Source organism: Vicugna pacos, chromosome 23 (genome assembly GCF_048564905.1).
Source record: "Vicugna pacos chromosome 23, VicPac4, whole genome shotgun sequence".
Classification (NCBI taxonomy): Eukaryota; Metazoa; Chordata; class Mammalia; order Artiodactyla; family Camelidae; genus Vicugna; species Vicugna pacos.
Window position 1 is genome coordinate 37306180 of NC_133009.1, and position 11362 is coordinate 37317541.

The following is an 11362-nucleotide window of genomic DNA, read 5'->3' on the forward strand; positions in this document are numbered from 1 at the left end:
AAAGCCCGTGTCACCCTCCGGCCCTGTGTGGTTTGGGTTTCTCACTGGGGCTTTGTGTAAAGAACTACTGAAACGCTCTGCAGAGGCCAGTGTTTGTTCACTTCAGGAAGCAGTTTTCTGAAACAGAGTGTGAAACACGTGAGGGACGGGCGGCCTCTCCCCCGCGCCGCCGGCAGCAGAGCTGGGTGCCCGGGGAGAGCAGCAGAGCTCCGGCCGCCGGGACCTCGTGTCCACGAGCCCGTCCCAAGGCCCTTGAAGAGGTGGCATGCGCAATTGGCCAAGTGTTTTTGGGAAATGCAAGCTAGGCATCTCTGCATTCTTTCTCTATGAAGCTTCCCCACTGCCCACTCCTGTAAAATTGCAGAAGCTTCAGCTACGTAAAACCTGAGTCAGACACCCTCCCTGACCCCGAAGCAACAGACTTCTCTTTTTGTTTGTTTGTTTTTTAATGGAGGGACTGGGGATTGAATCCAGGACCTCGTGCACACTAACCATGCGCTTTACCACTGAGCGCTACCCACCTCCCAGCAACAGGCTTTTAAGCATCACGACAGACTGAGAAACTGAGAGGAAACACCAGCTCCCTGAGAGAAACATCAGTCCCTAAAAACACTTCCCTTCTCCAGACACGTCTCCAGGGACAAAAAGAGAAAACAGAAGCAGAAACACCCGTTCGCCCCGGGGCTCCCGGACGCTGGTTAGCGGCGCTGCTTTCTAGCCCACCTCCTCTGCCGCCACGCCCATCCGGTCGTTCGCTGGGCCTTGTGTGTCCGCCCAGACACGCGCCCCGCCTCCGTCTCCGTCAGGCTGGCCGCACCGGGCCCCGTCCTCCCCGGCCGCTCCATCGACGCGGGCTGCCGTGCTCTCCGGAGCGATCCCGTGGCGCGCCGTCCTCCAACGCGGTCTTCCCGGAGACAAGTCTGACGGTGTCACTGCCTGGCTTAAACGTGCTCAGTGGCTTCCAGCACCCACCGCCAACCTCGTGGGCAGCCCTTCCCAGGCAGGTGTGCCGCGGCCGACACTGGGGCTTCCCAAGCATACGCAGGACGGTAGGTGGTTTTAATTAGCCGTCACGGGGATGAAATATTTCACTGTAATCATCATTTTCACGGTGTGTGCTCGGAAAGTAAAGCCAGCACATCAAAGCCATGATTTCTTGGGGATGACTGCTTACGGTGGGGTGAGGGGGAAGGCAGGCAGCACCACGGTAACCTGCCTGTCACAGACGTCACAAAGCACAGACGTGCCTGTGTCACTGCAGCACGAAGAAAAGATGCTCAAAGTCACTGAAGGAAAAAATAAATTATACCCAAGGATGACAGACTAACGGCAAACATCTCAGCAGCGGCAGCAGAAGCCCCAACGCAGTGGAACGGCATTTCTGAGCTGCTGCGAAACCCAGTCAATCTAAAATTCTATATTCGGGTAACTATCAGGAGGGTGAGGGTGAAATACAGAATTGTTTTTCCCAGATGAAAACAGAATTAATCAATCCAAGAACCTCACTGGAAAAATCTATTATTAAGGGATGTCTTTCAGGCCAAAGGAAAGTAATCGCGGAAAGATCTACCTTAGTGAAAACAGAAGCGGCCAGCAAAGACGTTGGTCAGTGAGGAGCTAGGTCTAAACAAATCTGTTTCACAAAACCAACAGCAGTAATTAGATAAAGGCTAATTTAGGAGCATAAAACACTGTGGAAGTGAAACATTGGACAATAATGGCGTATAACATGGGAAAGAGTTACCACGACTAACAGATTCTAAGGTACAATGATCCAGAGAACAGGGGAAACTCGGGACACCCTTGGAGTTTTCAGTTAAAGTATGCACAGCTACTCCTTCACATCCGTGGGTTCCACGCGCACAGATTCAAACAAGCGTGGATGGAAAACATTAAGAAAAAAAATTCCACAAAGTTCCAAAAAGCAAACCTTGAATTTGCTGCACACCAATAATATTTACATAGTATTAACATTATGTTGGCAACCATTCACATAACACTTACAGTGTACGAGGTACTGTAAGTAACCTAGAGATGATTTAGAGTATGTGGGAGGATGTGTGCAGGTCACATGGAGGTGCTACACCGTTTTATATAAGGGTCTTGAGCACCCGCAGATTTTGGAATCTGTGGGCGATCCTGGAACCAATCGAGTAACATAAAGACAACGCGAAAACAAAATGCGCAAAGGATACTAATGGGCAAGTCACAGAAGAAATTCAATTAACATGAAATAAAAAGGCTCCAACTCACTTGAAATCAGAGAAATGCTAATTGTAACAAAAATGAGCTAGCATCACCATATGTCAGACCAGAAAAAATGTGAAAGTCCGATGACGTCAAGTGCTGGTATAGACGAGGAACGGGAAACGCACGCTGCGGGTGGGAGTTCAAACTGGCACACTTCTGAGAACAATCGAGAAACACACGTTTAGTTGAAGAGATGCGTCTTCATGCCATCCGCAGCTCTCGCACGTGTGCCCTGGGAGACAGGCACAGCAACGTGCGCTGCGACACCATCTGCAACAGCAGACAAGCAGAAACCACCTAAATATCCACTAACAGTAAAACGGACAAGCAGATCGTGGTACATTTGTATAAAAGGATGCTGCACAGCAACAAAGTGAATGAACTTGAGTGAAGTGGGTCAACTCGGGTAAATGTTAACGTTGATTGAAAGGGAGTCTGTCATTAATATAAAATCTAAAAGCATATGTCGGTACTGTGTTTCATTTATGACACATTCATATGCAATAAAATTATAAAAAGATGCAAGGGGAGAACATTTGGTGTATAATAACGCATACGTGGGAGGCAGAGGGTGAGGAGCGGGATGGGGAAGTACACAGAACATTTTAACTGCACCTGTAACATTTTATTTTTTAAAAGTTGAAGCAAATATAGAAAATACTCATATTTGACAAAGATTGGTGGTCAGTACTTTCTATCATTTCCTGTAACTTTCTGTAAAGTTCTTGAAGTATTTTAAGTAAGTTCCTTGAAATATTTTAAAGCAAAGTAAAACCAATCCTGCTTGATTTATACCTTCAAATAGTTGCATTTGTTGCTTAATCCAGTAACATTATTCTAACATTTTGAACTTGAGTCGGAATGTCTTAGGATATACTGATTTAATACCAGAAGTTTTTGCTTATAACACAGCAGACGAATAAAGCGTTTAAAATCATGCAGTGTTTTTCGAAATCACTTCATGAGGGTGAAAGAGTGAAGACAGTCGTGTTTAATAAAAATGAACTGTTGAAGGAAGAGTGAGTCAGGCGAAGGGGCTCTCAGGGTCAGAGAGCAGTTCGCTGAGCAGCCAGGCGGAGACAGGAGCCGGAGAAAAGGGAAATGAGGTTCAAACACGCATTCACGAGACAAGAATTAAGGGAGCAAAATGAAAAGTAACGGAGTGGACAACTCTTTACGTAATTACAGAGACTATTTGAAAAGGCAGAACTAGATGCCAAACGTGACTTCACTTACCTGAGGCTGTTCCCAATGTCATCTTCAATACCCGTTTCCGAGATGGGGAACCTGAGGAGGAAGAAAGCTGCCCGCTGGTCCGTGCAGGGCCGGCAGTAGGGCTCGTTGCCCGGAGGTAGAACGCACAGCACCCCCCCCTCCACCGCCCAGGGCACTTGGACGCAGGGATTCCTTCTCTTCTTTGCATCTCCTGACGCACCTGGGCCTCCAACTGCTTTGAAAGGGTGCTGGTGGGGGTGAGGTGAGAGGGCAGCGTTGGGGACACACCCTGGGCAAGAAAAACCTAAAAGTGGTGGCAGCAGAGTGACGCAGACAGACTGGGTTAGATTTTTAATGCCTGTATGGTGTTCCTCTTGCATTTTTTTTCTTAAAATTTTGTTTATTATTGAAGTGTAGTTGATTTACAATGTTAGTTTCAGGTGTACAGCAAAGCGATTCACATACATATATACACATATGTACATACGTATACATACATATATACATATACATACATATATATACATGTGTTTTCAGATTCTTTTCCATTATAGGTTATTATAAGAAATTGAATGTGGTTCCCTGTGCTATTGTTTATCTGTTTTACGTATAGCAGTTTATGTCTGTTAATCCTTTTTAAAAACAGTCCATAGGGCATGCTTTTTCTGTTTTACGTATTTTAATAGACAAATTATATAGAGGATTAAAAATGGGGAATTGAGAATGAAAAATGTTGAGAACTGTTATACTAATCCATTCTTGTACTGTTTTTCTTTTCTTTTTCCAGCAGAACATTCTCTGTAACTTACTCCTTAAAGTCCACTGGAGAAAGTATCAAAGAAGAATTTCTCTAATGAGGCCCTAGAATAAGATTACAACCCGCAGAGGAACTGGCCTATACACAGCTCTGTTATGATTACAACAATTTCCTTTTTTAAAAAAAATTAAGTGAATTATATAAAATTTAAACAATACACTGTGGTTTTTGATGGTTGTTTGGTCTTGACAGTTAGGAAGCGGCTATGTGCTTTAAGACAGAATATGAAATTAAAGAAAGGAAGCAAACAAAGACCAAATAGGAGCGTGAGACACTGAGTTTGAAGTTTCTTAAGTTTTTGTTGAATGGCAAAAGGTCCTCATCAGCTGATGAAATACATGGGCCAAAATAACATTTGGTCTATCAGAAGTCCAATGAATGGGCAGGTGCTGGTACATTTTAGCATGTTTCTTTCCATGCCTTCGAGTTTTCCGGGTAGATCTCACTAATGGCTCCAGCAGCCTTGTGTTTAGCTGGTGACAGACTGGAGCGTGGAGTGGCTGCGAGTCTCATGAATGGCTCTTTGTTTGCGTGGAGCTGAGCTGCAGTGACAGCTCCGTCCTGCCCAGCACTTGCCAGTTAAGCCTCCCTTTGCTGGGATTTATAACTTGGCTGGAACACTTTATTCATCACACAACTTTGTGCCAAGGGATTGTTGTTCTTGTTGGTTTTTTTTTTTAAACATTCTGAAAACACACACACTAAGTAAAACAAACCAAGCATGTTAGGTAGAGCCTGCTTTTCTCCCTTCATGAGCTGTGTTCTCACTTTTTACTTTAAGAAGTTTTGGGAAAGGATGCAATTAGGAAAGTGGGGTTTTCAATAAGACCTTTGATCAAAAACCAGTGAGACTGCTCTTGGCAAGCACTTTTTTAAAAACATAATGAAGTTTTAGTTCCATTTGGGATTTAGAAAGAACTAAGATATTTACCTGGAAAAAGTGTGGTATGCTGTTTACTTTTAGAAAATTTCCTCTGTGAAAAAGTACCTGGGATTCTACTGAATCAGGGGAAAAACACCCGTAGTAAAGACCATGCAGTGTTGTTCTGAACTACAATGGTTAATAGCGACATGTATCTTTTTTAATTTAATGCAATTTTAACCTAATGTAAATCCTGTTGGGTTTTCTTTTGGGGAGTGTAATGAAGTTTATTTATGTAAGTGTGTATGTTTTATTTTCGTACGAATGTATTTTTAACGGAGGTGCTGGGCATTGAACCCAGGACCTCGTGCATGCTGTGCACACGTTCTACCTCTGAGATACACCACCCCACACACAAGAATTAATATATTTTTTAAAAAACAGTTTTTAAATGGAACTATGGGGGACCCCTGAAGTGTCACAGAACTCAAGGACTGAACAAGGCCTCTAAGGCCACTCAGTCCATCTTGCCACCAGGCTGGACTGCCCCTTCATCATTTTATTCAGCATTTTTGCTAGTCTCCTTGAAATGTCGAAAGCAACACAACATAGTCCTTTGAATTAGTTGTTAGTCCAGCATTTCACTGAAGCAATGCTGAGTGACTTTTCTAAATTGAACGCTGCTTCTAGTCTTTCTTAGGAGATTGAAAACCAAGGCAGTGACGCTGTTTTAGTGTTGGAATTCTGTCCGGGTGTGGGTGTTAGGCTGGTATGCAACGTACAGGCTCCATGGCTCGAACGTTTCCTATACTCAGTCATTATGTTTCAGGAGAGGGCGTTCTGGGTAGAGTCAGGTTGTAAGGAGGACCTGCTGTAACGCTATCATTATTCTGAGGTTTTGTTGCTTATCACGTACAATTATTCCACACAATGATACGCTCTCCTTTTGGTTGCTCAGTCGGCAGTGTCTGGTGGAAAAGTTTATCAAAGGAAAGAAGTTACCTCAGGACACAAAACGTATCATAGCTGACGGGCCCAGAGGATCTTGGTCAAGAGACCTGTTTTTAATAAAAAACGTAAGAGGGAATTAAAATGCTGTATTTGTGTGAGTGACAGGCGTTCACGAATTGGAAAACTGGTTGTGACATAAACTACAAAGCACCCTCCGCCCTTCACAGCCGCACGCCCGGCCACGCGGGGGCTCCCGGCAAGGCCCGCTGCCACGCCGGGCGGCTCTCCCGCAGTCAGGGGACAGGCCCGCTTGCTGAAGACCCGAGGCCGAGGGCTGTCCGTACAGCGGGCAAGTCTGCGAGCAATGTCACCACTCCGAATGCAAATTCTTTAAAAAGTGGTACAAATAGGCTTGACGTCTGTGTTTTCAGCTGTCCGTCCCACCTCTGTCGGCAAATTTTCTTCTTAGCAAAAGACTGTTAGGGCTTATGGTTTCATGCTCTTGGTTCTGTTCATCAGTGGAAACTAAGTATCTAATCCAGCGACTTACCATCCCTATTTTTCTACTGCAGTTTATTTTAAACGTCCCCTAAGCGATAAATAAAATGCTTATTTCCCAAACAGCTCCTTTGAAACGCTGCAGTGCCCACCCACATGTGGGTGGACATTTTAGGAGGATGGAGGGAGGGGTGGGGTAGGTCTCCACACACGTGAATCTGCACGGAGCAAGTGAAGGTTCTGTGGGGGTTACCACATAATCATTGAAGTTGTATTCTAACCAAAAATCTAGGATGGTTTATCCAGCGCTTCCCACTGCGACGTGATCGGGAGGATTCAAGGGGGGGGGGAAGGAGGACAAGGACAGGAGGGAGGCAGGTGGAGGGAGCACAGCGTAGAGGGGGCGCTGGCTGTAGCATCACTGATGGGGGGTGACTCGGGCCCAGGGGCCCTCCCCGGGGAGTCTTCTCTGACCCCAGCCCCATTCACCATCACATCCTCCGTCACTACTGCTGCGTAACAAGTGGACTCAAACTATCTCACACAGTTTCTGAGGGCCTGTCATTCGCCTCCCAGGAGGCTGCCGGCCTCTTCCAATGGCTTTGCTGGGACTGAAGAACTGCTTCCAAGGTGGCCCGTCCACTTGACCAGCAGCCTCAGTTCTCCACCAGGTGGGCCTCTCCGTACCAGCCTGAGTGTCCCTACGTCAGGCAGCAGGACTTCCCAGGGAAACGGGTCCCAGAGCAGCCGGCAGGAAGCTGTGGCCTGGTCTCCAGGGACCGGGTGGTGGACGCTGCCCCTGCCGCTCCTCCCGGCTCTTTAGACTCCAGTCCCTTTCCCAGCCCACATGCCAGGGAAGGGGATTCACACTCCATCTTTCCGAGGAACATTGGAGAATTTGCGGACATGTTGTAAACCACCAGGTCACTTACCGCCCCTGGGCGTGCGGGGGTCCTGCTGTCTTCTTCTCTGTGCTGCGGTGGGCATCGCACCCGTCATCTTCCTCCAGTCCTCATCCAATTCACAGTGACGATCACTAGTAGAAATAACCCACCGAAATTAGAGACAACGGCCCAGATCGTATACAGTAAAAGTGGTAATAAATAAAAAGTTGCTTGGAGAATCTCATTTTTAAAACAAAACTAGGCGTATAAAAATGTGACTCAGGAAAGCTGAGCTTGTTAAAAACATAGGCCACAAAAACTTGCAATAGCAGGCTGCTGTTAGAATCGGACATGCCCAAAGATGTCTTGTGGAAAATACATATATAATCTTGGTTGTAAATTTACAATGGAAAAAATAATGCCAATAAAAATAACCTCAGTAAAACAGCAAAAGAAAGTGAAAAAGATGAGAGTAGTTTAATGGCCGAGTAGAGAAAATTGCTCGAAGATTTAAATTAGCTTCATGGTGCTCCCTTCACAGTCCACGTCATTGGTGTAAGGACAACTTAAATGCCTGTGTTGCCACATAGTGTAAAAATGTTCTTGAGACCAGAGTAGTGGAGTCTCACTATCTCTGCAGACAAAACACCCGTGACCGTGCACTTGCAACTCATATGTGCATTTTTACGACCTTCTGGGTTGGGTGGTGGTGGGGGAACAGCTTTCTTAAGTTTAACATCTGAGGCAGAAACTGGAAAAGAAAAGATTGACAGAGTTGATTACAGAAAAACAAATACATCAAAAAACACTATCACTAACATTAAAAGAGAAATGATAAACTCAGAAAAATGACTGTACTTGATAGACAAAGAGCTAATATATTTCATATATAGTGTCTCCCACAAATCAACATGAGGAGATGAGTACACGAATGGCTAAGTGGGAAACTCATCTTGTAAGACCAAAAAAGGCAAATAAAATTATGAAGAAACGTTTACCATCATCGGTCAGCTGTGAAACGACTACAGATGTGAAACCAGTGTATGCTCTTACGTGTTGCTGGGATGGATGAAAATTGGTGCAGCTTCTCTGGAGAGCAGCATAGTGCATGCGTCAAAAGACGTAACAAAAATGGATTGACAATTCACATTCAAGAACTTATCCGTATCTAAGACTAATCAGGCAAAGACGGCTGTTCAAGAACATTCTTTATGGCGTTATCATAAAAACAACAATATAGAAATAACAAAAATTTCCTATAACCGGGTTTGCTTAAAAACAAACAAAAATAACACATCCAAACAAAGAAATCCTACTATGTATTAAACTGATGTTTTAGAAGAATACTTTCTCATACTATTATGTGAAAGGTACAGGTTATAAATGAGACGTACAGTATGATCTCATTTTGGTCCAAGATAAATGAAAGGATATACACAGCATATCTCCGGGTGGTGAAATTATAGGTGTTTGTTTTTCCCATTTGCTTTTCTGTATTTTATAAATTAAAGAAGCAAATACAGATTGCTTTCATCGTGAGGAAAAAAACTGTGTTTTAAGGGTAAAAATATATACTCAATTGCAATTAGGAGAATAGGTTCTAATTTGTTTTTAGTACTAATGTAGGGATCTTTAGGTAGTTTGTACTGTTTTCCCTCCTCCTAGTGAAAACAACATACTTTAAAAAGTGCTGATGAAGATTTAAGAACACACCGTAGCTCCATCTTTTTCCGACCCCACCTGCACATCCCTGCGGCACCTCTCACCCTTACTCTAAAAAGTTAACCAAATGGCTAAGTGGCCCATGGATGGTAAAGGATGAAATTCACTTCAAATGAAGTAGAAAGTTAAATGATGCCGTGGTGTTGACGTGCTTGAGTGACGCCCCGGGAACACTGATGTGGATGTGCCAGCCCAGCGGGGAGAGGACTGCTTACCATGCGCACACGTCCAGGTGCTTCCTAGCATTTCTAACTTTATTTACCTACAAATCGAAATCTGGTTTTCTTTACAAATCGTTGTTACTATTCTGAATGGTGTCCACTAATGTAATGTAACAAAAAAATTTGAAGATACAGTAAGAAATAAGTTTAAGTAGATTTGAAAAGAATTAAAGCAGCCATGTGTTTCTTCTGTCTTCAGGGACGTTGCTCGCGTCTGGGAATTGTGGAGGTTGAACCTGGCACGTTTTTAGCCCACTGTGCCATTTGTTGCTTTTTTTCCTTTTCAACTCCTTTCATTTGGAAGAACCTAAACGCAAAGTGTTTCTTACACAGCAAAAATAATGCTCTGAGTTATCTAAGTCCCATGAAGAACGTCATTTTGGAGGCCACAGGCTTTTGCCTTTTCAAATTCTCAACCTCAAGCTGTAATTTTCTTCCTCTAGTTTTATCCAGAACCTTTAAATTAACAACAGAAGAAACTAAACAGGAAGCTGCATTTCTCTGATCTAGAAAATGAGGAGGAATATGGGGAACAGATGAGAAACTAAACCAGGGGAAGGAAGCTACCCTATTTTATTTCTGTTAATCAAAATCATATATTCGCAATCTTCCCAGGATTCCCTGACCCCAAAGATCAAACATCAGAGAGAGGGGCAGTGCATTTTTCCAGCTGTCAATAGGTCATAATGAAAGGAACGGCCACTTCCTACATCCAGAGACAGTTCAAAATCTGTTTAGAAAGAAGGCCGTAAAAGTTTCAGCGCAGCCCCTAAGCAGTGCTTTAGAGGAAGACTGGATTTGCATTTTCAGTGACTAAAGGAGGAGAATTTAGCCCAGACGCCATGACTTGTTCAAATGCCAACGTATCTGGAATGACAGTAATAACTGTTTCCATAGCAAATATGATACACAAAAATAACAGTGTTTTGCTTTGTTTTTCTGAATGTTATTTGGAGCCAGGTTGTTTAAGAAGCTAATCAGGACTGATTCACTCCGCTCAGCTGATTAGAGCAGAGGCCTCCAGGCTGGGATGTCACCAGCGGCGCTGGTTCCCAAGCCAGCGAGTAAGTCCCTTGGGGAGGAGTGGACGTAGGGCCGCCAGCTTTTCATTTCACCAAGTGAGCACACGTAAAAGCCCAGCCGTCATCCGTAGTCACTGTTACTTCATACAAGAAAGGACATTTTAACAGAAAAAAATCAGAAAGGGAATCATATAATAAAAAAAGTCCCTCAGATGAAAAAAAAATTAGTTTATGGAAAAAATTACTACACTTTCTCAGTACAAATTCTAGTGAAACATAACAGACTAGTACTTAGGAACCACTGGAAAACACGCAGTATAGTGTTAAGGAGATCAGCTTCCCACTGTTAATTCCCACAAAAGCTGGTTAAGTTGCACCGATCTGTCTCATGGCCCTAGAATGTGTGTTAACGTGTTAGCTATTAGTTTGCCGGTTCTTCTCTTCAACAACTACTTCCCGTGGCCTGTTATGGGTTAGGCCCTGGGGACGTTATGAAGCAGAATTGCCTCTTCTCTTACAGAAAGAGTGATTACAGTTCAAGACAAAACTACCATTAAGGCGCACAGACCAGGGGAGCCCAGGGCAGAGCAGGGAGCGCTTCATGGAAGAGGTGGCATCTGAGGCAGATGTGAAAGATGAGAGTGTTTTGATAGCTCGTGTTGGTCTGGTGGAGGGTGTTCTGGAGGGAGGTTAAAAAAACATCCAAACCAATAAGCCTTAGGAAGGATTAAATTCAAGGTCTTGGGAGTAATTCGGCTAGATACGTACTGGGGAAATACAAACACAACGATGGGCCATTTTGCAGAAGCTCCTCAGAGTCAAGGCAAGTGTCGAGACCACACTGAGTAAGTCGGGCAGGGCCAGCAGGCAGGTGCGTAGGTGAGCAGTTTCCCGACCCGGAATTCAGGAGCCACGAGTCT

At 44.3% G+C, this 11362-nt stretch overlaps 1 long non-coding RNA gene across 2 annotated transcripts; it reads left to right on the top strand.

Annotated features, from left to right (window-relative positions):
- The first annotated feature begins 1191 nt into the window (after positions 1–1191).
- Positions 1192–4439, top strand: LOC140688817 (uncharacterized). Of its 2 annotated transcripts, none has more exons than XR_012063660.1 (2): positions 1192–2656; positions 4253–4439. It is a non-coding gene; the product is annotated as an uncharacterized lncRNA (long non-coding RNA). The 2 variants fall into 2 exon arrangements; XR_012063659.1 differs by having other exon boundaries at positions 1192–1425.
- Positions 4440–11362: the final 6923 nt, after the last annotated feature.